Here is a 5,931-nt window from a genome sequence, read left to right as displayed (position 1 = left end):
ACGATCACAGCGAGCGCTACGTAGTACGCAAGAACCCAATGAACTGTGTTACACATTGTAAGTAGGCTGTTTAGGTTTGATGTTGATAACGCCACGTAGCGCTCTGTATGGAAATAACTGGCTGTGCTGTGTGCAGTCTGTGGCTGGTTAGCATTGTTGTAATATTTGCTATTGTAGTGTTCGGCAGTTGGCTGTTAACAGCGCGTAGCGTTTCGCAGTTGGAGGTGAGCCGCCAGCAGTGGTGGATATGGGGAGAGAGATGGCGGAGTTTTGAGAGCGGATGATCTGGACGTCTGTCCCCATCAGAGACAGTAAATTTATAAGACTGCATGTCATGAAGTGCTATATATATTATGACTTTTGAACACTATTAAGGTAAATACATCGTTTGTTCTCTATCAAAATATTTCATTTGCTAACTATGCCTATCAGTAGTTAGTGCCTTCAGTAGTTTGAATCTTTTATTTAGCTGGCAGTAGTGGCGCTCGCTGTATTGCAGTACTTTGAGTAACGAAGATTTTTGTGAGGTAAGTGATTTGTGAAAGGTATGGTTAATGTTAGTCAGGGCCAATCTTTTGTAGGGATTAATGAAAGTCATATTGCGTTGCGCTAAAAACATTGTGTGTCAGTTTAGTGTTGATCAGAATAGGTAAAGAGCGAAATTTCTGAGTACGTTCAGTTTTGCTCAGCTGATGGAAAATCAAATACGGTAAGAGTTTTATCAGCACAGTAATTCATAAATTTTTCTAAGGGGACGTTTCAACATAGATGCCGCACGATTGGCGCTGGGTGTTTGTTGACGAAACTCAGATCTCTTTTTACGGTGATGACAGCAGAGAATCGGAATTTAAAAGAGCTTTGGAGGACTTACGGTCAAATAAGGCAGAAGTGATAGATAACATTCCATCAGAATTTCTAAAATCATTGGGGGAAGTGGCAACAAAACGACTATTCACGTTGGTGTGTAGAATATTAGTCTGGCGATATACCATCTGACTTTCGGAAAAGCATCATCCACACAATTCCGAAGACGGCAAGAGCTGACAAGTGCGAGAATTATCGCACAATCAGCTTAACAGCTCATGCATCGAAGCTGCTTACAATAATAATATACAGAAGAAGGGAAAAGAAAATTGATAATGCGCTAGGTGACGATCAGTTTGGCTTTAGGAAAAGTAAAGGGACGAGAGAGGCAATTCTGACGTTACGGCTAATAATGGAAGCAAGGCTAAAGAAAAATCAAGACACTTTCATAGGATTTGTCGACCTGGAAAAAGCGTTCGACAATATAAAATGGTGCAAGTTGTTCGAGATTCTGAAAAAAGTAGGGATAAGCTATAGGGAGAGACGGGTCATATACAATATGTACAACAATTAAGAGGGAATAATAAGAGTGGAAGATCAGGAACGAAGTGCTCGTATTAAGAAGGGTGTAAGACAAGGCTGTAGCCTTTCGCCCCTACTCTTCAATCTGTACATCGAGGAAGCAATGATGGAAATAAAAGAAAGGTTCAGGAGTGGAATTAAAATACAAGGTGAAAGGATATCAATGATACGATTCGCTGATGACATTGTTATCCTGAGTGAAAGTGAAGAAGAATTAAATGATGTGCTGAACGGAATGAACAGTAATGAGTACACAGTATGGTTTGAGAGTAAATCGGAGAAAGACGGAGGTAATGAGAAGTAGTAGAAATGAGAACAGCGAGAAACTTAACATCAGGATTGATGGTCATGAAGTCAATGAAGTTAAGGAATTCTGCTACCTAGGCAGTAAAATAACCAATGACGGACGAAGCAAGGAGGACATCAAAAGCAGGCTCGCTATGGCAAAAAAGGCATTTCTGGCCAAGAGAAGTCTACTAATATCAAATACCGGACTTAATTTGAGGAAGTATTTTTCTGAGGATGCATTGTATGGTAGTGAAACATGGACTGTGGGGAAACCGGAACAGAAGAGAATCGAAGCATTTGAGATGTGGTGCTATAGACGAATGTTGAAAATTAGGTGGTCTGATAAGGTAAGGAATGAGGAGGTTCTACGCAGAATCGGAGAGGAAAGGAATATGTGGAAAACACTGATAAGGAGAAGGGACAGGATGATAGGACATCTGCTAAGACATGAGGGAATGACTTCCATGGTACTAGAGGGAGCTGTAGAGGAAAACAGAGATTGGAATACGTCAAGCAAATAACTGAGGACGTAGGTTGCAAGTGCTACTCTGAGATGAAGAGGTTAGCAGAGGAAAGGAATTCGTGGCGGGCCGCATCAAACCAGTTAGTAGACTGATGACAAAAAAAAAAAAAAAACAGACAGCAGACAATGTGTTTGGAGGCAATCCGGTAATCCCGAACCCCTGCAATGCTGTGTCCAATATGTGCAACAATGTGGTGATGGAGTGACGTTCTGCGGTAGCACTACATGGGACCGTCGTGAGGGCGGTCTGACTGCTCTATGATTCAGAGACGAGATTCTGCAACACATAGTAGGACCGTACCGCCAAGATTTTGGTGACAATTTCATCTTCATGGATGATAACTCCCTTGCTGATCGTGTTGTTCGCGTGGAAAAGCTCCTTTAGCACGCTAGTGGAGTTCCGTGCTTGTTCCCCAGACATAAATATATGTGTGATCGAATGAAACGAGTTCGATGTCTGTACACTTTTTTCAATAAATCTTTTTTATTTAGCACTTAAAACTCATTTATTGCAAAGATTTAAAATCTATGTTCTTCCTTTACGAATATTAATTTAATATTTTATGATGGATTGGAGAAATGTATGTAACTGATTCGTTACAGGTTTGAGTTCACGCTGTATAGGCTTCCTACATCTACGTCTACATTTATACTCCGCAAGCCACCCAACGGTGTGTGGCGGAGGGCACTTTACGTGCCACTGTCATTATCTCCCTTTCCTGTTCCAGTCGCGTATGGTTCGCGGGAAGAACGACTGTCTGAAAGCCTCTGTGCGCGCTCTAATCTCTCTAATTTTACATTCGTGATCTCCTCGGGAGGTATAAGAAGGGGGAAGCAATATATTCGATACCTCATCCAGAAACGCACCCTCTCGAAACCTGGCGAGCAAGCTACACCGCGATGCAGAGCGCCTCTCTTGCAGAGTCTGCCACTTGAGTTTGTTAAACATCTCCGTAACGCTATCACGGTTACCAAATAACCCTGTGACGAAACGCGCCGCTCTTCTTTGGATCTTCTCTATCTCCTCCGTCAACCCGATCTGGTACGGATCCCACACTGATGAGCAATACTCAAGTATAGGTCGAACGAGTGTTTTGTAAGCCACCTCCTTTGTTGATGGACTACATTTTCTGAGGACTCTCCCAATGAATCTCAACCTGGTACCCGCCTTACCAACAATTAATTTTATATGATCATTCCACTTCAAATCGTTCCGCACGCATACTCCCAGATATTTTACAGAAGTAACTGCTACCAGTGTTTGTTCCGCTATCATATAATCATACAATAAAGGATCCTTCTTTCTATGTATTCGCAATACATTACATTTGTCTATGTTAAGGGTCAGTTGCCACTCCCTGCACCAAGTGCCTATCCGCTGCAGATCTTCCTGCATTTCGCTACAATTTTCTAATGCTGCAACTTCTCTGTATACTACAGCATCATCCGCGAAAAGCCGCATGGAACTTCCGACACTATCTACTAGGTCATTTATATATATTGTGAAAAGCAATGGTCCCATAACACTCCCCTGTGGCACGCCAGAGGTTACTTTAACGTCTGTAGATGTCTCTCCATTGAGAACAACATGCTGTGTTCTGTTTCCTAAAAACTCTTCAATCCAGCCACACAGCTTGTCTGATATTCCGTAGGCTCTTACTTTGTTTATCAGGCGACAGTGCGGAACTGTATCGACAAGTTTCAACTTTGACCATTATTGTAGCTGGAGGAAATCAGCTTTACGGTCAAACGACAATCAGCCGTACACGCAAAACGGAGACGTTTGCGCCGCGAGGCAGGAGTGGGAGCGGAGCCGCGGCCAGACGGGGGAGGAGAGACCGCAGCGGCCTCGCTCGCCTGCTGCCTCGCAGCCGCCGCCGCCCTGAGCCGCTGGCTGCCTGTCTGGTCCCTTCCCGCGGAGGATTACCTGCCGGCCGTCAGGCGCAGCGCGGAGGCGCGTAAGCCGCGCACACAGCCCGGCGGCCGCCGGCTTTGCAGTCCCTGCTTCTCAACTAAAAAGCGCAGCACGTCATACGAGGCGAGGAACAGAAACTGCCAGGAGCTAGAAAGCTCAGAGGGAAGAACTGGGTCGCACTGGCGAAACCTCGCGCAAAGGAAATCTGCGGCACCCTACATGTATGTGTTCGTCGCAACACTGGCTTAGTGAACATAGAACGAAAAAATTTTGAGCATCCGCAGGTTACATCAAACTAATACTCTTAACAGCGGCTCCGGCTTTAATAACTGCCCCCTTCGCCGAGGTCACTCGTCGATTATCCGGTAAAGATCAACAGAGCTTGAGTTTACTACTGTAATAGAGTCCGTTCTACACTTCTCGAAAAATGGGTGGAAGAATGCGGAATTGGAAACATAATAATATTAGAAAATTAGAATACGGAATTAGAAACTAGAAAATAGTAAAAACAGTCCCGAAAATCGGTGCTAACCATTTCATAAGATATGGTACAGCACTCGTTCCAGTGATAGAAATAAGCTAACCTTACTTATAATCACTCCCTTCCAGGTATCGTCAGACCGTGTAACATCAACTCCAGCCCAACGTCAGATTGGTGTAGCCGGCCGGATTGGCCGAGCGGTTCTAGGCGCTACAGTCGGGAACCGCGCGACGGCTACTGTCGCAGGTTCGAATCCTGCCTCGGGCATGGATGTGTGTGATGTCCTTAGGGTTAGTTAGGTTTAAGTAGATCTAAGTTCCAGGGAACTGATGACCACAGAAGTTAAGTCCCATAGTGCTCAGAGCCATTTGAACCATTTTTTTGACAGTGGTGTAACATCGACTCCAGTCTTGATAATGTCCTCATTTCGAAGAGGAAGAGCGTCCAGAAATTTCTTCAGATAGACTATATTCAGCTGAAGCCACTGCTTGATGATTAGATGGTGTAGCGCTACCAAATCGTAGGGATGATGGTTGCTACATGTCACCCGCTCCCCTAAATAATCACAGATATTAAACTACCTGGCAGATTAAAACTGTGTTGTGCCGGACCGAGACTCGAACTCGGGACCTTTGCCTTTTGCGGGCAAGTGCTCTACCAACTGAGCTACCCAAGCACGACTCACTCCCCGTCCTCACAGCTTTAGTTCTGCCAGTACCTCGTCTCCTAGCTTCCAAACCTGGTAGAGCACTTGCTCGTGAAAAGCAAAGGTCCCGAGATCGAGTCTCGGTCCGGCACGCAGTTTTAATCTGCCAGGTAGTTTCATATCAGCGCACACTCAGCTGCAGAGTGAAAATCTCATTCTGGACTCATTGAGACGCCCGCTAAACCCGCTGGACAAAACAAGTAAAAGGGCCAAGGGCTGAGGTCAATTTCTGCTTCTAATTGTCATTTATTGTAATTTAGCAACTCTTCCACGGCTGAAGGCCTTCAACAAGAAATCTTAACAAGATAAAAATCCAATTAACATAACAATAGAAGAATTCAAAACAACATACGAAAAGTGCAATACAAATGGCTAAGGGCCAGAATTAATTTCCAAAATTTTATAACATATTACCATAGATCTTTAAAGGCAGGAAGCCAACAATAAATCTTTAAAAATCAAATTCAATTAGCATAGCAATAAAATTATTTAAAACCCAAAGGCAACATATGCAAGGTACAACACAAATGGATGAGGGCCACAATTAAATTTCTAAACATCAGAATATATTGCCATAGACCTTTAAAGGCAAATGGCCACTATGTTTAACAACAAGAAATGTTAAAAATCAA

At 43.8% G+C, this 5,931-nt stretch overlaps 1 non-coding gene across 1 annotated transcript; it reads right to left on the bottom strand.

Annotated features, from left to right (window-relative positions):
* Window positions 1-5,195: 5,195 nt before the first annotated feature.
* Trnal-caa (transfer RNA leucine (anticodon CAA)) lies at window positions 5,196-5,270 on the bottom strand. The gene has a single exon. It is a non-coding gene; the product is annotated as a tRNA-Leu (tRNA).
* Window positions 5,271-5,931: the final 661 nt, after the last annotated feature.

This window comes from Schistocerca cancellata, chromosome 6, assembly GCF_023864275.1.
Source record: "Schistocerca cancellata isolate TAMUIC-IGC-003103 chromosome 6, iqSchCanc2.1, whole genome shotgun sequence".
In the NCBI taxonomy this organism is placed as follows: Eukaryota; Metazoa; Arthropoda; class Insecta; order Orthoptera; family Acrididae; genus Schistocerca; species Schistocerca cancellata.
This window is presented reverse-complemented; position numbering and strand designations above follow the sequence as displayed.